Here is a 25,262-nt window from a genome sequence, read left to right as displayed (position 1 = left end):
CCCCAAGAGTCCCCTTGTTCTGCCTCTTCTTCGAGATTTGAGTTCTCTCTATCTCCCTCCCAGTGACGGGGAGCTCACTACCATCACTCCCAGACCACATTTGCTCCCCTGGCCCAGGAGGCTTCCTGGGGTTTGTGGCTATCTCTTCCCTGGGCTGAGCAGCATTCCAGTTCTTTGCGTGTCCTGAATGAAACAGATACTAAGCCTTTGTTGCTGAACGTTTCCCTGTTCTCTGTGCCTGAAAAAGCCAGCCCCTGGGACAAGCATCCGTGTCACAGAAGACCAGCTACGTGTCCCTGAAGACACATCAGGTTCCAACCTACCAGGTTTCGGGGGACAGAACCAGAGGTCTCTGGCAGCCCAGCTCAGCCTTGCAAGGCCCTGATTACAGGCTGCCTGGCCAGGGGCATGCCGTTTCATTAGTGCTGGCGATCAGATGCCAGCCTGAGCGACGCCCGATGCCAGGATACGGGGGATAATAAGCCCTTTCTGTCTCTCCGACTTCCTCGGGCTCCGGCGTCGGGAGCTGAGAGCATGAACTCTGCTCCTCCCCTTCCCCTCGCAAGTAAAGCTCCCAGCTCTCGTGAGATCACTGACTGTCAGGGCTGGAAGGAGCTCGGGAGCTCTTATCCCTCCAGCCATTCTTCCCGGGCCCTCTTATCCATGTGCTTGTGCCACCTCCAAGCTGTCCGCCCAGACTGGCGCCCCTGGCCTGGGTGCCGCCCTGGTGCTCCTGATCACAGCACCCTGCGGCCTTACGGATACCTCCATGCGGGTGATCGACTCCCCGCACCCCCTGCAAGCCTATCCTCATGGGTGAACCCTCATTTCAGTGCACACACTCCAGTCACCCAAGTACCTACTGCCCCTGTGACAGCGACAACCGTCACACTACTGCCCTGATGGTGATTCACCTGGGCCACTTCCCTCCCCACTGGCACCAGGGTCCTGATTCTAAAATCAGCTGCTATCACATCACTCTCCTGCTCACCACCCTTCAATGGCTCCCTAGTACCTGGCGGTTAAGTTCTAACCTCATCTCCTGCCCATCTTCCCAGCCTTAACCCAAACCGTTCCCCCCCTTACATTGAACTCCCCAGACCGACAAAAACATGTGTGACTCTGCAAATGCCCTTCTGTGCTGTGCCCCCAGCTGTGCTGCCCCGCCCGTCCTGCCCTCTGGTCGGAGCCCTCTGGTCGGAGCCCTCTGGTGAACACGGTTTGCTGCCTCAGCACCCTGCCCGGGAGTTGCCTTCGCTCCACAGCCCCCATCAGCAGGACAGAGACACTCACGACTCCTCTCACACTACTTCAGTATGTTATGCACACCCTTAAGTCATTCACTCAACCTATACTTGTTCCCCCACCCCCAACTAATATTGGTTGACCATTTGCTAGACATTCACTCCCTGCCCCCACAAAGCTTGCAGTCTGGTGGGAGAGTTCGCCACCCACACGCAACACACACACGGGTAAACTGTGACATGTGCCGTAAAGCGCAGGAATAATGAGGACGAGAATATACTGGTGATGGTTAACTGGGGGTGTCTCTTTACTGAGTGGGGACGGTTGTGCTGAGACCTGAGTAGGGGTCCTCTCCTACTTCCCCAGGGCAAGTAGGAACAACACAGACGGAGCAAATGGCTTGTGCAAAGGTCCTGAGGCAGGAAGGAGTGTGATGCATTCAGTGAAGTGAAGAATTAGAGTGACTGGATCTCAGGGTGCGGGGGGGGTGGGTGGGGTGAGGTGAGGCTAGAGAGAGAAACAGGGATCAGAACACACAGCAAGGCAGGAGTTGCAGGGGTGGGGTGGGTGGGAATTCTGCCAGTGGCCAAGACGCCTTCGGCAAAGTCTCAGGCAGTGTTGGGGCAGGAGCGCTGGTGGGGGAGGGAGAGGGGGTCAGGACGTGTCCGGCGTGGGTGCCACAGCAGGGGAAAGGGACGGTGCTTTCTTCACATCAGGGGAGCCGTCACAGAGAAACAGGCCCCGGGAGCCTGGCAGATGGGGAGAGACCTAAATTCCTCATCCAGGAAGCCCGGAGGGAGGCTGCAGGTGACCTCTGATGTGCAAGCTCAGGTGAGGGTCAGGCTTCATGTCATTGGACCCTCAAAGCCGCAAGGTGATCCTGGCGGATCACCACAAGGTGAGCCTGTGTGACCTTGACATCAAGGCAGATTCTTACTAAATGTTTGTGGACACGAATGGGTCCCAAAGGGTCACTTAGACCTGAGAGGCCTCTGAAACGCCTTAATCCAAGGCAAAAACATAGGGTCTTGGCATTCTTCCACAATCTCCATTCTGTTCCCACTCCGATTGCTACTCTTTCCATTAACCAGGCCCCCTTTCCTTCCGGGGCCACCGCTCTCTCCGCTGTGGCTTGCACAGATTGTCTGGCGTTGCAGAGATTGCGTTTTAAAAATGCATTTAAGCAGGACCCTCTCTCCCTGGTTGCTCCTGCTCTTTAAGTAGGGGGGGCCCTGAGCTGCACGGGGGTGGGCTGGTCCTCTCGCAGCTGGGCCCCCTCCCCAGCTCTCAAGTACTTAGAGCAACACTTGCAGAGTCAGCGATAACCCGCCCCTCCGAGCAGGAAACACACACTTCAGCATTTAGCTCGAGGCTGCTAATGTGCCTGGAAGTAATTGTTCAGAGAGTCCAGGATGGGAGTTGGGAGTGAAGAAGCCACCGGGGCTGCACGCCCAGGATTCACGGTGATCTGTTTCCTTTTGATGAACTCAGCAGTCAGAACACTGTCCGGGACTCTGTCCCAGAGCCCAGAGTGGGGTGGCATTAGTAGGCACGCAGGAGGGACCCTGGAGGGCTGATGTGAAGGTGCAAAGATCCCTGTTAGTTCTCGGTCTCTCGGGAGGATGGTGGGGCTGGTCACAGGTCTCTGGGGAGGCTGACCTGGGAGGGGAGAGGGAAGCAGCTTTACTTTGTTCTCAGGGAGGGGACCTTCCCCGGGCAGGCCCTCCCGTAGCCTACTTCCCCCTTCATACCAGGGGGACGAGAATGCCCACCTTTACTAGTCTAGTAAACACCAGAGAGGAAATATGTACAGTACCTGGCATAGTAGGTGCTCAATACATGGGGGGAGGGGTTCATCAAGGTCATGATCATCCTCACCAATGTCCTGGCTGCCGTTCTTCCTCTACTCCAACCCGTGCTTCCCAAAGTCTCCCAAATGCTCCCCTGAACACCACGTGAATCCATCGGCCCCTTGGACGGTCTCCCATTGCCTGCAGGTAGAGCTAGGGAGCTTGGCATTCCACATCCTTCAGGTTCTGACCTGGCTCCTCTCCGAGCTCACTTCCTGCCCCATTCCCTGCACTGTGCACGTCCCGGGCCCTTGATGCACTTGCCTGCCCGGATGCCCTTTCCCTCCTTCTCTGCCGGGAAAACACCTTCTGCTCATAGAAGCCCAGCTGGAACCCCATCAGCCTGGTAAGCAGCTCCCCTTGTTCTCTCCAGAGTCCCTGGATGCACGTGGTTGCGGTGGGGAGTGAGCCGAGGAGGCTGTGAGACACGATGGCTGAGAGAGAGTGCGCGCTGCCCCTCGCCAGCTGTGTGCATTTGGACAGGTTGCCTAACCTCTCTGAGCCTCACAGTGTCCTCACGTGCAGCGTGGGGATGGTGATCTCTTCCCCCCAGGGCTGTTGAGAGGAGTTAATCTACTGAAAACACGCATGCATTGTGAATGTGATGGCCTTGTGACTGGAATTTCGTAAAGTGCTTAATAAACGCATAAAAAAATGCTTGGCCATTTTGTGTTTGCGTCACTGGCTCCGTGGACCTCCTTGGGCCTCAGTGCTTGCTCTCCTGCATGCGGTGGGAACTTAACAGCCATCCTGTAAGGATGTGACCATGCAGAGCCCAGCTCAGTGCCCGACATGGAGTAAGGGCCCAGTGAACACTGGTCCTTTTCTGCACCCTTTGCTCCTGGCTTAGCGCTGGGCATCGGGCATGGAGGACCCACTCAGGGCGTGTGCTTTCCTCTTGAGTGACTGTCTTAGGACACGATGCTGGTCACTGTAGGGTTCCATGATTCTCCAGTCCCGCCTGTGCCTCCTGGGGACACTCAGATAAACTCCAAGATCCCCAATCGGCCCCACGAGTCTCCCCCTCTGCTCTCAGGCCTCCCTCTGGCTTCCCCAGCTCTGGCGGCAGCTTCTTTCCTTTCTGCAAATGGGTTAGATGCTCCCTTAACTCGGGGCTCTGGCTTGTCCTGTTTCCTCCATGTCCCTGCTCTGCACCAGCCAGGCGGCACTCATGCACAGCTGGATAATGCCCACTCGGCCTTGCTCTCAACCTCTGCCCTACAGAGAGCCTGGGCACCAGGCAGGACAGTGAGTTGGGAGCCCTGCCTTGTGGAGGTTCACTGCACCTCTCCGAGCCTCAGTTTCCTCATCTATGAAGTGGGGATGCTGGTCGTGGCCCCTCACAGGGTTGCTGTGAGAACTACAGGAATTACACCCTGCTGTGAGTGTACCGGCCCTCGATCGCTGTGGTTTATGTTTGCCTTTAAGACCAGAAATGCTTCCTCGAGGAGGACGTGTGGGTAAATATTCCCTCCCTAAATATTTGATTTAAAGAGCTTGACATGGAGCACAAAATAAAATAAAGCGGCAGCTTTTTGCCATGTATTATTAATGTCCACAAATGGGAGAAAGTGTGGGCTCCTTGTCTGACGGTGCTGTTTCTGGGAGCAGTGGGCTTTTAAACAAGTTTCACTTGTTGAAAGCAGGGCTGTAGGGGCGGGGCATGGAATCGCTCTCCGGATTTCACGATACAGATGCGGCCCAGGCGTCCCGCCACCCGGGCCGGAGGAGGACAGCTTGTGGGACCTGGGGGTAGCAGGGTGGAGTGAAGTTTGTCCGTTCATCCACCATTCCTTCACTGTCTCATACTGCAGGGAGGTTTTGTCTTCATGCTGCCCCCTTTCTTCCTCTCTCCTCCTCTCCTCCGTTCTCTCTTCCAGTCCTTGCTCTTCCCTCCCTCCCTCCTTGACTTTTCCCACGCTCAGTGCCTGCAGTGGAGGTAGGAAATACTATTTCTGATGTACAGATGAGACAGCTGAGCTTCAGAAAAGTGAAATTGTTTGCTGACTTCACACAGTGGGGGCTGAGTGGTGGAGAGGGCGTTGGAGCTCTGCTCGGACGCTAATGCACTTGAAGGCAGGAGTCGTGTTGGGGTCGCCATGTCACCTTGGCCTCCCTGCTCCAGGCTGCGCCTAAGGCTCTGAGAAGGGTTAGGGTTAGGGTTAGGGTTAACCCTCCCTCCCTGCCTTTGGTTCCTTCTCAGGGTTGCCTTTCCGGTCCCAGCCCTTGGTAGTCGGGGGAGGGGGGGGGCACCTAACACTTGAAGGATCCCCCCGGGAGCCTGCCTTAGGGAGCAGAGGCGAAATCCGCAGCCCTTCTCCGAGCGAAAGGGTTTCCTGCTTGCCCGCGGAGAGATCCATGCAGCCGGCTCAGAAACACTCCGCCGGCCCAGCCCTCTCTTTCCTCCTGAGGAGATGGATGGACTCACAGTTATTTGTCTTTCTCGCCAAGTCCACTTGGTCAGCCTAAGGGGGAAATTAAATCTCATTGATGTGAGCTCTGATGAATGCCCAATCAGGACTCACGCCGCCCAAACAAAAATCTAACTTCTCGCTAGAAGCGACTCACCCTGGAGGTCAGGTTACAGGAGGGAGGAGTCAGGCACGCCAGCCAGGTTTCAGACTCGTGCAGTGGAGGCCGTGATGTGTCACTGGTGTCCCTGGCTGAGATGAAGGACACAGGGACAAGAGGGTAAGATGCTAAGCTCCTCTTCGGCCAGGCTGAGTCTGACGTGTCCTCAAGAAGGCTGGACACGCGGGCAAGGGGCCCAGGAGGGCGGTCTAGCCCGCAGGTGGAGGTGTGGCCTCCAGCGGTTAGGCAGAAAGCCCAGAAGGCGCTGACGTGGCCTGGTGACAGGGAAGAGCGTGAGAAGTGAGCGAGCCCCGGGCGTGAAAACGCCCCTGGGGAGTCACGGGCCACGTGAGAGAGGCCGAGACAGGGAGATCCCTCGTGCTCAGTGCTCTCAGGCCAGGGTCCCCTCCTCTGCTGGTGGAGGGTGGACTTCAGCTATGGCTTCTCTGTTTATTTCAATGAACAGACGGCGGTTGCCTCTGTGCTCGAGATGGGGTCGCAGAGGCATCGGACAGGGGTCTGTCCTCAAAGAGCCCACACTCTCGTGGGCAAGGCAGACAGTGTCTTGCGTGACGTGTCGGACGGATGCCTCCAGGTCACATCATCCAGAGACAACCACAGGCTGGAGGAGGCAACCCCAGCAAACACTTCAGCAGAGGGAAGACCTGCTGGGCGCACAGGGAGGATTTTTACTCCCCCAAATCAAATTGATGACAACAGGTTCGTTCACGGCGCCTGATTTATCTGCCAGGCCGCTATCGCCCCTGTGTGACCGCGCTGCCATAGCTGTCACCCCCGCCACAAATACTAGACAAATGCCTTCTCTACGTTCCAGGTACCAGCAGGAGGATGAAAGCATAACTCACGGCAGAAGCCGATGATGATGCATATTCACACAGCGACGGTGCCGGCCTGAAAGAGCGCTTCACCGCGGAAGGACATCAATCCCCTCCCCGGTTCGCCAACGGGGCTGCCACTCAAGCCGGATTCACTGTCACGTGACTTCGCGCAGCGTCTGCTCCTCCTGGGAAGGAACCTTTGCTTACTTTGCCCCACCCCGGGGGTCCCTGGGACAACGCGGACGCCCAGCCCTGCTCCGTGAGTGACATTGCTTTTCTTCCAAAAAAAAAATCTTTCTGTCTCCTCCTCCCCTCCCGCTCCAGTTTGCGCTCTGCCCACATTCTTGTTTAACAGAAGCAGTAAATGTCAAACGTGTGTCCAGAAGGGACGTCGACATCCCAGGCCAAACAAAGCCCGCGTAAACTGCCCTGGGCCCACGCGGAGTCGGCCCGATTTAATGAACTGGGCTAATTTGGGGGCGGAGACATGGCTTTGGTATTGAGAAAAAACCCAGCCTGGTGCCATATTCCATATTCTTTCTGGGGACTGCGTGTCCTCTCCTCACAGCTTCTCCTGTGGGGCTCTTCAAGTTCTCCCTACTGTCTTCTCGAACGGTGTAAGAGCCTGCCCTGCAGACGCCGGGACAGCTGTTTTTCGTGCAGTGTCTGCCGCTGCGTGAGGCCTACCAACTGGGCGTTTGTGGCAGGGGGTGGGGTGAGCTACACTCCTACTTCACTCATCATGTCAGAATAAGCTGCAATTCAATGAAGCTTCACATGCCCACGAAGAAACCATAGATACCCGAAGTGGGTGTGGGTGGGATGGAAAGAACATCGGATGGGCCAGGGCTATAAACACCGCAGACAATCACGAGGCCAAAAACAGACCACACGCAACTCAAAATATCTCTGTGTGGCAACAGCACCGCAAATAAGCTAAAAGGCAAACGTTCAGCGGGCGGAAGTATTTGCAACCAATGACACAGAGAACATTTCCTTATTAATGAAAGTTCTCAGAATTTCTCAGGGAAGAGCAAAAGAGAAACATGGGCAAAGAGTATTAACAAGCTCTCTCCAGGGGGAAAAAAAGGAATTAATATCTGAAAAGACACTCAGCCTCACTCATAACTAAGGAAATAAGATCTAAAGTAAAAGTGGACTTGCTTTTCACGCATTTCGGGTCGGCATATATTAAAAAGGAACGGGAAAGCTGGGAAACTCACGCTGTTGGTTGTGTGGTGGCGCATTGATTTAGGTGGGGAATTTGCGACGTCTAATACACCCAGAAATTCTATTTCTTTTCTTAATTCATTCTTCATGGAAGTGCAGTTGGTATGCAATTTTATATCGGTTATATTAGTTTCAGGTGTATAATATGGCGATTTGACATTTTTATACCTTGCCATGTGACCACCCCACTAATTCCAGTAACCATCTGTCACCGTGTGGACTTACTACAATACTATTGCCTGTATTCCCGGTCCCCTTCCCACCCGTTTCCCCGCCCCTCCTTTCTCGTAAACATCCCTTTGGTCTTTCTTTCCATGAGTCTATTTTTGTTTGGCTGCTTGTTTTGTTTTGTTTTCAGATTCTACATGGAAGTGAAAACGTATAGCGCGTCTTTCTCTGACTTGTTTCACTTAGTGTAACGCCCTCCGGACCCCTCTGAGTTGTCACGAGTGGCAAGATTTCATTCTTTTTTCTGGCTGAGTAGTGTGCCATTGTGGAAATGCACCACATCGTCTTCATCCGCTCGTCTGTCGATGGGCACCCAGGTGGCATCCATACCGTCGCTACTGCAAATACTGCTGCAGTGGACATAGGGGTGCACGTGTCTTTTCCAATTTGTGCTCTTGTTTTCTTTGGATAAATACTCAGAAGTAGGTTACTGGGCTGTATGGTGACCCTATTTTTAGTTTTCTGAGGAATCCAGGAGTTCTACTTCTAGGGACGCGCTGGTGACTACCTTACTTTCACCTGCACCTCGGTGGCGGCCCCAATGGGGTCATGCAGCCTGCTGCCGCTCTCTGCACCTGCAGAACGGGGCTGACACAGCCCCACATGACAGCTGCGCTCCGAACAGACCCCACATTCTCAAACCTTGCACTTCAGAAACTTTTTTTTTTAAATGAGGGAGGAAAAGGGAGTAGGGCTAAGACATTCAAAACTCACAATTAGTTCTTTTCTTGTAGGAGTTTAAATCATGGGGGAGTTTTTAAAATGAGCTCTCAAGGTTATTTTTTTCAGGGTGCCTCAACATAACAATTTGGTTGACTAAAATCCAAACAACATGTCGTATCCTACCGAAATTGACGTGCCTCTAACAGTCAAAATAAATGGCAGCCATTGACGTAGGCAGGAGAATGAGCGAGGCCAGGGCAGGGTCCCTGCTGGTTTCCTTCCAGCCTGCGGGTAAGTCCTGGGATGGTGTCAGAGAAGGGGGCCGCGTGGTCCGTCGTGTCGCTGACTAAACTCTGGCTCTCGCTTCTGTCCCTGGTGGGAGTGTTTGTGCGGGGGGAGGGATGTCTTTAATACGAAGGAAGCCTCAGTGTCCGCATCTGTAGCGCAGGGTGGCTCCCTGGTGAATTTCCCAAGGCCAAAGACCCAGAAGTGGGAGGCACGCAACCAGGGAGATCACGACTCTTGTTATTCGTTTGCTCCACCGCAGCTCCTCCTCCTGTTCCTCACGGGCCACCACCATCCCGGCTTTGCTTTGACTTTTTCAGCAGTAAAATCCCTCCGAGGAGGATGTGGTAGTGTGGGGGGAGGTGGGTGTGCGCAGGACCCACGGCCGTAGTGTATGGTGAGTGCTGTAAGGACATGGGTGGTGGGAGAAGAGAAGCCTTCATGCTGCTGGCTTTGGGGACAGTCACGTCTGACTGTCGTGGAACAGTGATGATCAGGGGGGTGAGCAGTGGAATGAGGTCCGGGCTCAGGGAGCAGAAGCCTGGGTCCTGTTTTGACTTTAGGGGCTCCAAGGAGAGGGAGGCGCATAGAAAGACCACCGGCCCATGTGAAGCAAGTTAGAGAAGGTCATTCATTGGGCTGGCGCGTGGAAGGTGCTGGAAGACACCCGTGTTGCCTGGGTCATAGCCCACCTGTGGGCCACCTGTCTCTGGTTCGAACTGAATTCAGCTGTGTTCCCTGAGGTGGTGGCTGAGGTGTCTGTCTCGTGGGAATCTGGCTTGGTTTTCAGATTTTAATAGAAGACCACTCTGAGAAATGGTTAAAACCCTGGGGGGACTATCTGATTCGTAAGGTGACTAAAAAGGGACAGGGCAGAGCAGTCCCCGAGGACACAGAAAACCCTCTGCTCAGGAGTGTCCTTGCCCTGCCCAGCCCAGGGACCTGCACTGCACCCTGAGGCTCGGCAGAGGGCTCTGGGGGGCTGGGAGGAGCCGACCCCACCTCCCTGCCTCCACCTTCCGAGAGTGAGGCTGAGCCGGCCTTGGCCTGGGGGCCACCCTGGGGATGGAATCTGATCCGGAGAGAGATCCGCAGGTTCACCTTGGAAATTCAGATTCCTCCTCCACCAGGTTGTCCCAGGGGCTGCCAGGGCAATGAGACGTCCCCCAGGCTGCCGCTCGGGGGGGACTCTCCATAACCCCTGCCATTTGCTGAGTGAGAGCCTACCCTGTGCCAGGCACTTTCCCGTTGCACACATGTATGTATTTTTATTGAATTTATCGGGTTGCATTGGTTAGTGAAATTACACAGGTTTCAAGTGTATGATTTTATATTATATCAATTCGTATGTTGCTTTGTGTGTTCACCACCCAAAGTCAAGTCTCCTTCTGTCACCATCTGTCCCCCCTTTACCATCTTCTATCTGCCTCACCTTCCTTTCCTTCTGGCAATCACCATGCTGTGGTCTGTGCTTATGAAGTTTGTGTTTTCTTAATTCCCTCACCTATGTCCCCCGGCCCCGCTATCCCCTCTGACAGCTGTCCTGTTCTCTGTATCATGAATCCGTTTCTGCTTTGTTTGTTAATTTTGTTCACTAGATTCCTCACATGCAAGTGAAATCACATGGTTCTTGTCTTTCTCTGACCTGTGTATTCACTTAGCACAATACGTCCCGCTGAAGGTCGTAAAAATGCCCTTTTTAACGACAAAGAAACAGACTCAGAGGGTTGAAGCGCCTCTTGGATGTCACACGGCGTACCAACAGTCAAGCTGTGTGTTTGAGAAAGTGATTTCATCTCTAAATACTTCAGACTGTATTTCTGAAAGACACGAACTTGACCGTCAGCTCACCTAAGTGACATTAACAATAGCTCCTTCGTACATCACACGTTGTCCGCTCCTCCCGCCTGTTTCCAGTGCGACAGTTGCACTGGGACCACGCGTCGCCGTAAGTTGATGTGTTGCTTCATTTCCTTTCCGTCTGCAGGTTCCCTCTCCATCTCTGCTTTCTTTCTCGGCAGTATTTTGTTGATGAAGCCAGGCAATTAAGTCCTGCCAGGTTCCCCACCGCGAGGATTCTGCTGATCTGGAGCAGAAATGTGCACCCAGGGGTGTTTCCAGGGCATCTGCGCTTTTCAGGACACCGGCTCTGCCCTTAACGGTCTCCTTTCTCCCGTCGTTCTCAACATGTGGTCACACGACGTTCAACTGCTCGAAATCCCTCCTCTCGGGGTAAAGCCCAGAGTCCCTGTGGAGCGGAAGCCCCATGCGACCTGGCACCTGGCCACCTCTCTGATCTTGAAAATTCCTCCCGACCTTGTTGGTCTGGCCACATTGGCTTCCTCTGAGTTCAAAGTTCAGCTTCAGATCCACAAGATTCAGACTATGGGGAATTTGACAGGACTGATGTTCTGGTGTCATCATCCAAAGATTGCAACGAAAGAAAAGAGAGACAGAGAGGGAGTGGTAAGCAAGCAGGTCGCAGCACTGAGCATGAGTACATGGGCACGTGGGGGGACTCCAGGAGAGCTCTGGGGGACACCTCGCTCTGGTTTGGGGATCAGGACGTGCTGGCGATTTCTAAGCACAAGGGGGACCCAGCCTTCAGGAGCTGGCTCCTGGCAGCCCCCTCCCCCATCTTCCCACGCCCTGCTGTGGCCTAGGAGACTGCCCTGTGCGGTTCTCCAGAGCTCGTCCTGAGCCAAGCCAGGGTCTGTCTGACAGAACACGGCTCCCACCCCCCCTGCTGTGTGCTTCCACAACTGCTCCAGTCTAGCCTGTGGCTCCCACACCTTTGTGGACACTGATTTTTGAGCTTCTGGTCATTCCTCTCTGGATATATTATCTCCCAGTAGCCTCTGCTCATTCACTCATCCATCCATCCATCCATCCATCCATCCATCCACCCACCCATCCAAGAAGCATAGTCTTTCCTGCCCTGGGTAGAATGCTGGGCTGTGGAGCACAGTGGAGACCCAGACGGATGGTGACCTGCCCTCAAGGTGCTAGAGTTGGCTGGGGAGAGAGATAAGCACCCATGCAGAGGCCGTGATGGGTGCCACCATATGAGGAAGGACAGGATGCTCTGGGAGCATAGGGGTCAGGGAAGACTTCCTGGAAGACGGAGCTCTAAGATGAACTCTGATGTCTGATTAGGATTTAATGGGGTTATCAGCTTGGTAGGGCCGCCTTGACAAAGGGCCGCAAGCCAGGTGGCTTAAACCACAGAAACATGTCGTGTCACATTCCGGAGGCCAGAAGTCCAAGGTCACAGTGTCGGCAGGGTGGGTTCCTTCTAGGGGGCTGTGAGGGAGACCTGTTCAATGCTTCTCTCCTCTTCTGGTGGCTGGAGGATCTGGAAGGCCAGGGAGAGGAGTCCGCAGTTTGTCCTAGGACAGTGGGGAGCCATCGAAGACCCTGACACAAGGGTGTGGCAAGGGCAGGACTCTGGGGTCTGGGCCAGCAGGGAGGCACTGGTGAAGGAGCAGCTGGGTTTGAACCCCATGGAGGAGTGGGGTTCAGCAGGTCCTCCTGATGCATTGGCTGGGGAGGGGTGAGGAGAAGGGGGCCACCAGGAGGATGTTTTGCCTGGGTGCTGGGAGATGTGGGTCTCTGTGGTTTGGGGCCGCAGGTACAGCCTGGCACTGAGTTTTGTGAGCACATTCTCGGCCCCATTCACCTCCCCGGGCTCGGACCCTTTGGTGGTGATGTACAGCTGAGAGTTATTATCCCCGGGGAACCAAGGAGTCAAAACTCTGGGGAGGATGGTGGGTTGAGGATTCAAAATGAGAGCAGGGCAAACAGAGATTCTCCAGCATTTTGACCGTGAACTCGGAGTCCAGGAAGAAGGGAAGCTGTGGCCCAAGAGACTCGGGGGCAGCAGATCCAAAGCGACTCTTATCACCCGCCTTTTACATCATGGTTCACCCCGAATGCGACCCAGACCGGGGGCCTGGCATTCAGGTCCTCCCAGGGGCTGCTCTGCAGGCTTCTCCAGCCTCAGGCTCTGCTGCACCCCCTCAGCGGGACCATCTGATGAGCAGAACCACCCCTCTCCTGCCTCCGACCTGGGCAGCTCACGTGTCCCCTCTCTTGTCCATCCTCTCCTAGCCCCTGGGGACATGGTGCACCACTGTGCTCTCCTTCAGCCCTCCCCTTGTGTAGTGTTCATCTCCCCTCTTGTATCTTGAGCTTCTTGGTGTCAGGGACAAATGCCAGACTCACCATTGCCATCCCAGTGCCTGTGCTCTGGAAGGAAGTAAATGAACATGTATTAAATATGAATTAAATACCAGTCACTACCGCATTGGTTTTATAAGTACGTTCGCAGTTAGTCCTTACTTCCCCTCAGGTTTGGTGTTTGAAGCCAGCCCCGTCTCCCGGTGAGAACACAGGCTCAGGGGGAGGGGAGCGACTTGGGAGTAAGTGGCAGAGCCCCAGAGTGTGCCCTTTCCACCCCAACTGGCCGGGTGAGGGCTTGCAGCACGCATGTGTGAAGGAATGAATGAAAAATGAGGGGAGTGGAGGAGGCTCGGGGGAGTCCTTGTGACTTCTTCCCTTTCAGGATGGGGGAGGAGGTAGAAAGAAAGGTGGAGAAATCTGTTTAATCAATGACATTGTGGATGAACCGAATGTGGGAGGCCTGCCTGTATCCTCTGTAACAACACAGCGCCCTGCAGAGTGGCTGGAGGAGTGGAAAGGGCCCGGCTCTCCATTCCCAGTGACCTTGGGCAAATGACTCCCAAAGGGAAGAAGAAAGCGGGACCCTCTGTCTCAGATGCTCCCCCTCCACTACCGTTCTCTCAGTTCCCGAGAATGTCTCTGCAAACTCCCTTGGAGCCGGACCCTGTGCTGGTCTTCCCAGGGGTCAGAGCCAACGGGTGGCGAGTGGGTCAGAGTATGGCCCTCATTTCTCTCCGACAGGACCCTGATGTCTCAGCAGTTCGCCAGCTCAGAAGGGACGGGACCATTTCATTCAGTCTGCCAGGTGCAGAGGCATTTTGACTTGTTCAGGGAGAGGACAAAGGCGGGAGGGCGCACGGGTATTAGATTCCATTACAACCCAGGCTCTTACAGTCCATTATCAGATGCGGAAATGCTGAATCCTGAAGTCTCCTTCCTGACTCCTTCCCCGCTGACTCCCCAGCTCTTAAACCGCAAAGCTGTCAAGGCTCCCAGGAAGCTTGTTGGATGAGTTTTGCTTGTTTCTTCCAGTTACATGGGTGTCCTCTTTGCGGCTGAATTAGACCGAGAGCAGATGACTTTTGAAAGCAGGTGCTTCCATTTCCCATAAAAGTCACAAGGTGTCCCTCAGTCCATTCTCTCTCTCTTTGCTTGCTTTCTCTTTCTTTCCTTTCTTTTTTTTCCTTCCTTCCTTCCTTCCTTCCTTCCTTCCTTCCTTCCTTCCTTCCTTTCCCTCCCTTCCTCCCTTCCTTCCTTCCTTCCTTCCTTCCTTCCTTCCTTCCTTCCTTCCTTCCTTCCTTCCTTCCTTCCTTCCGTCTCTCTGTCCCTCCCTCCCTCCCTCCCTCTATCTCTCTCCCTCTTTCTCCATTCACTCAGAAATATCGAACATGGAGTCTCTGAGACTCCAGGGCCCCCAGCTTCCTCATAGCAAAAAGGGACCTCAGCTTATCCCTAACTCTAACTTTCGGGTGCCATAAACAGCTTCACTGTGCTGAGAGGCCTCGGACGAGGGAGAAAGGATCAATCAGTTCAGTCAGTTCTGCTTGTCGATGTTTGGCAGAGGATGCAACTGGGTTCATGAGAAAAATTAGTCTGTCACTTTCTTCTAGTTTATTGTTCAGGTTTTGGTACCACGATGATGCGGGTCTTGCACAGTAACTCGCGGGGAGCGGAGCTCCGACTCGCCAGCGGAGAGCGGGTGAAGTGGCGTCCTGCCCTGAGTGTGGGGTAGAGTTCATTAGCGAAGCCACTTGGATGACCCTGGCGTTTTCTTTGTGGGAAGGTTTCCCTTATGAATTCAGTTTCTTTGATAGATACGAGACAGGAATCAGACTATTTTTCCTCTTGTGTCAATTTCAGTAGGATGTGTTTTTCTAAGAATTGGTCAATTTTAATTATATTTTCAAATGTATTGACCTAAAGCCTCTTATTATATTTTGAGTTTCTATATAATCCCGCAGTGATGTTCCCCTCGTCGCTCCTGACATTAGATATTGGTTATTAGTGCTCTCTTGTTCCCTCTCGTTCCTCAATCAGTCTGCCAGGGGCTTATCAATGCAAACAGTCTTCAGAGAATTGACTTCTGACTTTATTAATCAACTCTGTTGTGCTCTGTTTTCTTTCATTAATTTCTGTGTTTTTTTTTTTATTTCCTTTCTCCTATGTCCTTTGGTTTTATTTTGCTGTTTTTTTTTTAACTTCTTGAGATGAAAGCTAAGATCATTGCTTTCAACCTTTTTCTTTTCTAATATATGCAATTAAAGCTACAATTTTCCCATACATTTTGAAAGGTAGCATTTTCATTATCATTTAGTTAACATATTTTCTAATTTCCAATGTTATTTCTTCTTTGGCACAAGAGTTGTTTAAAACTATGTTTCCTTATTTTGAAGTAGGGAGACTTTTCTAGCCATCTTTTTGTTTTGCTGTTCATATCTAACTTATTTTCACTGTGTTTAGAGCACTTTGTCTACATGGATTTTAGTTCTTGAAGTTTGTTCAGATTTGCACGATAGACCAGGATGTGGTTAGTTTGGGGAAATTAAAGAACCAGCCTTGAGCTTTGTTGATGAGCTTCAGTGTACTCGGTTTACTTTGCTGTCTTTTCCCGCATTATCTCACCTCATTGCATTCTCAGAGCTGCCTTTCCCAGGTCACCTGAAAGCCTCCCTTTTCAGGTACAGGAGCTGAGGGATCACAGGATGCGAGTTGAGAACAGGGTCTGAGTCATGTCTCCACCCCTTCTCCCTGTTCAGCCTTGGGGAAGCTGCACGGCCTTTCTGTGTCCTAATCTCCTCCTCTGCAAAGTGAGGACAATAATAGCATCCACCTTGGATGGTGGCTATGAACGAATGAGCTAAAATTGATGAAATGCTTAGAAGAGTGTCTGACAGACAGTGCTAAAAATGTTTGTTAGAGAAATGTGTAATTGGGGCCCAGAGAGGGACTTTATTTCCCGATTAAATGGACACAGCTAATGCTGCCTAGCAGGTTGGTGGAAAAATGAGGAGCAACACCCAGGTCTGCCTGACTCCTGCTGTTGCACTGTGCTGCCTCTCAAATCCTATCTCAAATGAATGATCGGTTCAGAGGTGACAAGCAGGTATCCTCCGACCTGCCAGTCTGATCTGCTGGTGATGGCGGTGGGCCTCCGTAAGCCCTGAGCTCAGGGGAGAAGTGCGCTGTGATCGATGGGATGAGGTGGGGCGTGGAGGCACCAGGGGCGAGTTTGTGCCATCCTCGTCCTAAACCAGCGGTCCCCTCTCCCAGGAAACATCCTTAACGGCTTCATCACGCCGTGGACTCTCTCTTTTTTGAGGCTCTGTGAATGTTGTCATCAGCACTGAATCTGGAGGCAGGAGAATCCACGCGCTAGCACCCCGAGTGTTTGAGGCAGAAGTGGCGGCTGCTGCATCTCAGCCCGGAGGTCTGGGTTGGAGTCAGCGGGGATTTCTGTACATGTGGGAGGATTCCGAGCAGGGCTGGAACTCCTTCCTTATAACCATCTGTGCCTGCTGCGGGGCCACTGTCACCCCCCCCTCTGACCTGGGAGCCTTGGAGGCATAGATGTCCTCATTGGCTGAACACGTATGGCTTCCTCCCTGTACCACCTGACCTCAAAGGCCATACCTTCCTCTTCGTGTCCTCCCTAGATCATAGCATCAATGTGGCCACCTAATAGATGCTTAACAAATTCCACTGGGTGGACCTGACTCTTACTCTCCTATTTTGGTGGATATAATGAGTGAAGGTGTTTTCCCATAATATTTAGATGAGTGCATCACGCAGGGGCGTTGGAAGTCAGACGAAACAGCTGTCGTCATGTTAAGACTCAGGAGACAATAGCTGTGACTCAGACTTGGTGTCACTGGCTGGAGGAGAGAAGATAGCAATTAATTAGAAAGTACTAAAGTGGTAGGACTTTGGCAAAAAGTTTAGGGACCCTACATATTATCCCAATGATCTCTCAGAAACCCTGTTCAGGAATGATGCCCCCACTTTACAAAGGACGGATCTGAGACTTGGAGAGGTTGAATGACTTGCTTGAGGCTATGTAACCAGTAAGTGGCAGTGCTGGGATTTGATCCCAGGTCACCTTGGCTCCTGAACCCATGGCCTTTCCATGATACTATTCCGTCTCAGGTTGTCCTTACATCTGTCCATTTTCACGCTGATCTAACTATCCATCTGTCCATCCATCCACCCACCCATTGAACAGATACTTATTTAGCACCTACTGTGGACCAGGTAAACCAGGTCCATGCCTTCATGGAGAGATACAGACAAGAAACAATCAGAGAAACAGAAAGAAGCTGAGTGCAACCCACCGAGTGGATGCCCCCGAGGCCCAGAGGTGGGTGGCACCGAGAGGCGGTACGGTGAGCGCCAGGGGACCTGGGCTGCGGTGCCACCTCCACGCTGGCTCACTGGCGGACCGTGTGCAGAGTTCCTCACCTCCCGTGCCTCTGTGTCTCACCAGCGCAACAAAGCTCTGGACTAGAACTATGACCTTGAAATTTCCTCTGGCCCCAACACTCTCTTGTTCTAAGTCCTTAAGGGGCTCTGCTTTCTCATCCCTTTCTTCATAAACAACACCAAGTGAAAATGCACAACAATCCAAAACACAGGCACCCAGGTAGCCACAGAAGCAGACTCCTGGGGTCTGAAATCCAGGGACTCCGTCACTTTGCGTCTGAGGACAGTTGACTTGGATTCTGAGCTATTTCCGTGTGCTCAGAGGCAGTGAGTTTCTCAGTCACAGAGTTCTCGCGAGATAAGCACAGAGCTGCTTCTGGGGAGTGAGGTGGGGTTCACTTCCCAAATCAGGTCCTGCTGGGGAAGCAGGCTTTGTGTTCACACTGCTCACACACCCAGCAAGTACTGTTCCGATCGCAGACAAGGGCAAAGTTAAACTTCACCCTGGAAGGTTTGTATGAGCACAAGTTTTCAATTCCAGGGACTCCCCCACGCCTCTCAAAAAACCCCTCCCGACACCCATCTCCATTCTCGTGCTTCTCAACCTGGGCTGATGATTAACCACTGTTGACCATCCCTTTCGTTACTGAAAAAAGTCAGATTGTAGAAGTGATGCCTTCCCCGCATTGAAACCACAGCGAAGAATACCTGAGAAAAATAACCACTCGTAATCCTGCCACTCAGAGATAAAACACTAGTAACATTTTATCAGATCTTATTCCAGCCCGTTGATGCTTTTCGAAGCAGTTGAAATCATACTTTATAACCTTTCCCTCTCTTGCTCTTTGACTTAATGCTACAGCATTAAGCATTTTTCTGTGTCGTTAAGGACACTTCATGTACATCATTTATAATAGTGGCGTGCTATTCCGTCTTGTGTGGGCAGTTCAATTTACTTAGCCATTCCCCCAAATCCAACATGTAAGTTGTTTTTACCCAGGCTATTTTACTACTAGGAATGACACTGCAATGAAGATATTTTGTGCATAAATCTTTGTCCACGTGTCACATTATTTTCCCAAGAGAGATACCCAGGCCGAAGACTTACCAGCCAGTTTGCTTTCCAGGCATATCGTGACCCATCTTGACCCTCCCCAGCAGTCTGTGAGGGGGTTCCGTGCCCCACCAACCTCCAGCAGCCTAGGCTGTTACCATTACACAGAAACTTTGCTACCTGGGGTAGTGAAAATACCTCCTTCATACCATGTTATTACATTTTGCATTTCTTTCATTAGCAGTGTGGTCAAACACATACTGTAATATTTATTAGCTATTTGTATTTCCTCTTGTTGGCATTGTCTGGGTTGGATCATCCCCTTCTTTCCGGGTGCTCTTTTCTCTCTGGGTTTTTCCGGACACACGAGCTCCCCAGATGAACAGCAAAGAAGAAGAACCCAAGAATAAATGCGGCTGAGACGGAATCCCAGTGCACTGCGTTGTCCCCTGCAGAAAAGGGGTTTTGGTAGTCTGTCACTGCGTAGCAATCTGCTCCAGAACTTAGTGCCTTAATGCAACCATTTTATTTTATTTGAGTCAGGAATTGGGAAAAAGTTTAGCTGGGCAGTTAAGTCACAGAACAATGTGGCATCAGCCAGGGCTGCCGGGGCTGGCGGATCCAACTGCAAGGTGCTCCTTCCCTCACATGCCTGCTGCCCAGAGGGGTGATGGCTGGAAGGCTGGGCTCAGCTGGGACGGTGACAACAGCACCTGCGTGTGTCATCCTCAGCTTGGTGGCTTCAGGGAAGTTGGACTTCTTCCCAGGATGTTCAGAGCTCCCAGAGAAAGGAGTCCCAGTTCCAAAAAGTGGAAGCTGCTGGTTTCTGAAAGTTCGGCCTGAAAACTGGCGTAGCATCACTTTTGTTGTGTTCTGTTGGTCCACGTGGCCACGGAGCATGCTCAGGTGCAAGGGGAGGGCATGCACAGCTCACCTGTTGGTTGGTGGAGGGTCAAAGAATCAACAGCCATCTTGAATCTGCTTAAATGAGCGGGCTTGAGAAGTCACACAGTGTGCAGAAAGCCACACAGCAGATCACCAGGAGAGCCCAGGCTTAAATGTTGGGATTTTATTGCTCATATTTAGTTCCATAAAGTTTTCTTCCTCCAGGGAAGGGTCTTATCTTGGTAATATGTGTGGAAACCAGCTCTACATGGAAAGACAGAAAGTGCCAGGAATAGAACCATATCGCAATCATCCCTCTCTATTTGTATCTCCTGAAACAACTGTTGTCAGAGAGCAAGGGGGGGTGGTGAATCAAAATATCTCGGAGTCAACAATATTGGGCGGTAGATTACATATGCTAATATGCATCATTTTCAAATGCTTATCTTTCTTCCCCAGACAAGTGACCTGGAATTATTAGCAGAGCTTATAATGTTAAGTATTAGAGGCTGAGATTATGTGACATAACAGACTACTCTTCTCCTGGGAATTTGAGCATTCTCCCGACACAGAGAGCTTGGTGCAATAAATTCCTGGGTGGGCATTGGTTTGGGTTTGGTACTACAATGGATAGGATTCCTTTGCCCCCATTTTAGTGAGGGCAAAGGAATCATATAACCTAACACCTCCCATCAATTCCTTAGCATAATGAATGGGGAACTTATTCATTCGCTCATTCATTTCTCCATCCACCCATCCATGCATCCACTCACTCTACAAATATCTCTTGGGCACCTCCCACACCCCCAACACTGTGCGGAGACACAATGATGAGCTACGGAGCCGTGATCCCGGTGCTCCTGGAGTTCCCCACCGAGCCACGGGAAGAAAGCTGGCGGGGAAGGTACGTTTAATGAGCACCACCTGTGTGTCATGGATGCTGCTACGTACTTTACACGCATGCTCTTCTTCTGTCCTCACACCTGGGACTCGGGGAGTAATACTTGCCCTTCAGGGAGGAGGATGCTGAAGCTCAGAGAGAGAGAATCAGTGAAGGTCATCAGTGAGAATCAGTGAGTCAGTGGCAGAACTGGGACGGGGACCCTGGTCTGTCTGCCTGTAGAACCAACGCCGCAGGGGTGATGGGAAGAGGACAGATGCCCTTGGCTTCCTGAGCCTCTGGGCTCCTTCACTGCCCAGACCCAGAGCTTTGAGGTGGCCTAGTTTGGAAAACTTGCATTCATGGGTGTCATTTGAAGGCAATGTGGAGCGGGACAGAGCATCTCGGCGTGGGCATCAGGGGGCCCGAGGTCCTCACCCCGATGCCATGTGACCATGGAAAGTCCATTCCGTCCTCTGATTGAGGTTTAGGCACATGTTGCGGCAGTGAAATGGAGTACTGAGACTGGGTGATGAGAGCGAGTGTGCAGGGTGCGGGTGCGGGGGCACAGCGGGAGCAGGAGCAGATTCCTGGTGTGGACCTTGGATCTGATTCCACGGGGATGCGGGAGGCCATATCTCGTGTCCTGATGGGGAAGGGATGGCCACAGTCAGCTGTGATGTCAGGGACAGCCAGGCAGGCCAGGCGCCCATGGAAGGAGATGGACACAAAGTGTCATTGGGCAGTGAGTGACACACTCATGCTGTCCACTCAACAAGTCGGTGCTCAGTGGCAAGGATCTGTGTGTGTTCAACACACCCCAGGGCACAAAGACATGGAGTCCCTGCCCTTGTGATGTGTGCGGTGGAGAAGGAGACCTGCATTTGATAATCACTGAAGACACCAGCCTGACAAACTTCAACTTGAAGGAGAACCACGGGTCCTATGAGGCCATAAAGCAGAGGGTGGGGCTCTCTCATCCGGGGACTGGTGGGAGGCGCAGGTCAGGCTTAGGTCTGGAACCTGGAGCTTTTCTCTCCACTCCCTCCAGCCCCTCTGGGCTTCCCCCTGCCGTCCCCTTCGTCCGGAGCACACCCCACACTTCACCACCGGGTGCCTGGGTTGGGGTCTGCTCGCCTCTTTGCTCCTTTCGGCCCTTTCCTTTTGAATTCTTTCAGTCTTTTTTAAGCTGCAGGACACTTATCTCTATTATTCTCTCAACTACTTTCCCTGCCTGTGTTTTCATGTCTTTTTTTCTGGGTCTCCTGCCTGGATGTCAGCGCTTTCACCTTCTCCTTCTGTCTGGGACAGCCTCCCTCCCTCTCTCCCCCTCCTCCCCCTCCCTCCCTCCTTTCCCCCCCCCCCCTTTTTTTTGAAAATAATTGACATGACACTGTATAAGGTATGGTTTCTGACTTGTTGGTTTGACACATCTATATATTGCAATAGGATGACAGTGCTATCATGTCACATGATGATCATTTCTTTATCAGGGTGGGATCAATTAAGATCTCGCCTGGCAGCTTGGAAATGAGTAACGCAGCACCACTGTCCATGGTCACCGTGCTGGGCAGTGGGGCTCCAGGCCTCATTTACGGACTAGTTGCAGGGCGGTACCCTGAAGCAGCTCCCCAGTTCGATCGTTTTTTTCCCCTTAACTGATTAATTAATTAGTTAATTCTTTTTCCTTGGGGAAATCTCCTCCACCTTTCTTCCCCCCCATTGACTAATTCATTCTCCTGCTCTTTATCCCAATGGCTCTGTTCATAATATAAGCGATTCTGTTTTGTATATGCAATATTTCTACTTGTTCCTTTAATTTTTGTTTTGTCGGTCCCATTTCACATTGTTAATATCTCCCTTTATCTTCCTTTATATGTTGACTAGGCTAATTTTACGTTCTTATTCCTTCTGGTCTCATATTTCTGCTTCTTGATGGAACTCATATTCCAGGGTGCTGTTTTTTTTTTTTCCTTCTTCTCTCCGTTTAGCTGTTTTTAAATTTGGAGTCGTGTTTCCCTGTACACTATTTTTCCCAAGGGGGGTGGGCTAGAGTCAGGCCACATGTGTGGGGGCAGCCCAGCTCCAGGCCCAGGGGGGCCCAGGGGGCAGGATGGGGGGAGGTGGACAGGTCATAACATCGTAAAACCTTAGCCAGTCACCTTCGAGCCACCCAGCTGGTGTCATGGTGAAGCGTCACCTTTCCTGCAGAGAAAGGTGGCACCTGGGGGCGGTCCTCCTCGGGCCACACCCCCGGCCTGGGGTGTGGACAGGAGGAGACAGGGAAAGGGCTGCCTGAGGGTGGTCAGGCACCCCTGCCCCTCTCTTCCTCAGCCTCCCTCAGACAGGGCTCCCGTGCATTCCTGACATTGCTCCTGAGGGTTCCCGGGCCACAGGTGTGAGTCCCTGCAGGTGTAGGAGAGGCACCGTGTGTCCCAGGACAAAGGTGGCCCAGAAGGAAGAGTGAAAGCGACTGGGTCCTTTCCTCTTACATCTGCCCGAAACCTAGCGGGGCTGCTTCCTCCTCCGGCCACAGTCACCCCCGAACCCCTTTCAAAAGGATTCCTCCCTCTTCGGAGGGTTCTTGCCGTTCTCTTGCTTCCTGGTGCCTCCCTGCCTTAGGTCCTTCAGTGCTGGCCTGGGTGTGTGGGGGGCGGGGGGGGGGGGTGACCCACTGTGGTGTTAACTCAGCATTTTAGTGTCGCCATCCTGCTCAGCCCCATCTGCATTCGCCCCCAGATTCTTGCAGTTTGCTAAGCACCCCTCGTGCCCTCCCACTCTTCTGCCCCTGCCTGCACTCTCTCCAGGGCCCCCAGCGCCCTTCCGGCAAACCTCCGCTCACACTGCAGCCCAGCTCAACACTGCCCCCCCACCCCACCCCAACCGCCTGCATCTCTCTCCTCTGACCTTCCTGATAATCATGAAAATAGTGCGCATGTCTAGAGATCTTGCTCTGGGCTAGGTCCTGGGCTAACTACTTTGTGTGCATTTCCTTCTTAATCCCTTCCACGATTTGGCACAGAGAGGCTCAGTGCCTTATAGAGGGTCACCCAGCAAGCCAGTGCCGGTGCAGAGACTCTACAAGCATGGGACACCAGAGCCCGTACACCCAAGCACTCGATCTACTGCCTTTTCTCAGGACGCGTCTTTCTCTCTTTGCTAACAGTTGCCTCTCTGGGTCACTTTTACTTGTTTCCAGCACTGATTCTCCCGGCTGAGGCTGCATTTGATGGCTCCCCCCGCCCCCAGGGCCCAGTGCAGGTCCTGTCTTAGAGGGGTGGATGGGGGGGTGGTTAGTCTGCACGTCCCACCCCTGCCGGGCGCCTTGTGAGGACGGCACTGAGCAGAGCCCCTCACACACAGCGGAAACCGAGCCCCCAGACCTAAGACCTGCTCCAGGGAGGCGCTGAGGAAGATGCCCCATCTCCGCTGTAGTTTATACACTGTGCTTGAGAATGAGTTAAGTCAAGAAACATTTTTGGAGCACCTACTACGAGCACCGTCTTTTTGACTCGGTCTGACTGATTTGTGCCAGAGATTTACCTCTGTCTGGCGAGACGACCGCTCAGGGGCAAACAGGTGTCAGGTGCTCGACAGCTGGTGATCGGAGAGTCTAGGAAAAATAGCTCAGAGAGTGTGGGTGCTTGATTCAGAGACGAGGGAAGCAGGAACTCCAGATTCTCCAAGTTTTTTATGAACAAAAGATAAACTATTCATGAGCAAATAGCAAAACTAAGTAAGCATAATACAAAATTAATAAGACATTCCTTTTAGAGCAAAGTAAAGGGATTAATAATAAAGCACTATTTACTACTGAGAGTACAGCCCCCCCACCCCAAAAGCCTGCTTGATGGTCACATGATACCATCTTGATCTCACTTCAGAGGGGCCTGTTGTGGCTGAGACCAGACCCTCCTCAGCTCCCACTGCCTTCGCTGTTTTTTTCCTCGAAGCATGATGCTTTTTGAGGCCGTTTGGGCTCAAGATGGAGACGTACTCCTTAAACAAAAAATGGCTCATGTGGTCTGGGGATGAACTTTCTCCTCACCCTGCTACTGGTTTGTCTTCTCGGCCTCGTTGACACTGCCTTGAACTGACCAGGTGCTCTTAGCTGAGGGCCCCGGGGGGTGGGGGGAGCAAGGCAGGCACTGTGTGGGTCGCTCACCCAAACTTCCCCTTCTATTTCTTGCTGATGGGATATCGATTTCGGCTGGGGGCCGTGTGCCCAGCATCGGGGATGCATCAGGACGGATGCAAGACACTCATGGAGATCTGTTCCTCTCGGCAAAGGTCATGGGAACGAGATGCGAGGGGAAGTCTGCTGGGGAGTTCAAGAAAGCTTTCCCTGTCTTAAGAGAGACAGGAAGGAGGAGAAAGCCCTTTCCACCCTCGTGACCTCCTTCCTGGCTGGTTTCTGTCCCGCGAGGATGGTGAGCTACCTCAGCCCTTTCGGAGCACCCAGCAGGAAGGCCCCAGGACCCTTGGAGGGGCTGCTCTGGTGCTCTGGTGCCGCTGAGCTCCTAAAGAAGCCAGTCCTGGGCCTAAATCCAGGTCCTTGTCATGTGAGATGATTCTGTACCTTTAGGACTCAAGTCTTTGTTCGACATACTCTGTTCCTTGCAGCTAAATGCATGCCCATGGCTGTAGCTGGTACAGGGGCCACGCCCTGATTTTCTCTGCATATATGTGTACCCCACAGTACTTTACACACACACACACACACACACACACACACACACATATCAGATTCTCCCTTCTCACCCTTGCCGGCATCTGGTTTGTACCAAAAACACTGATGTCTCTGTTTCCCAGAGTGGGGAACAGGCTCGGAGAGTGACTCCCAGCACATGGTTATGATGCTGTGCTGCCTGGGTTTCACCTGCTAAGATTCAGCTAGGATGTCATCGGACGCGTGCTTCTGCGAAAGATGTGGC

The sequence above is a fragment of the Phyllostomus discolor genome, chromosome 3 (genome assembly GCF_004126475.2).
Source record: "Phyllostomus discolor isolate MPI-MPIP mPhyDis1 chromosome 3, mPhyDis1.pri.v3, whole genome shotgun sequence".
In the NCBI taxonomy this organism is placed as follows: domain Eukaryota; kingdom Metazoa; phylum Chordata; class Mammalia; order Chiroptera; family Phyllostomidae; genus Phyllostomus; species Phyllostomus discolor.
This window is presented reverse-complemented; position numbering follows the sequence as displayed.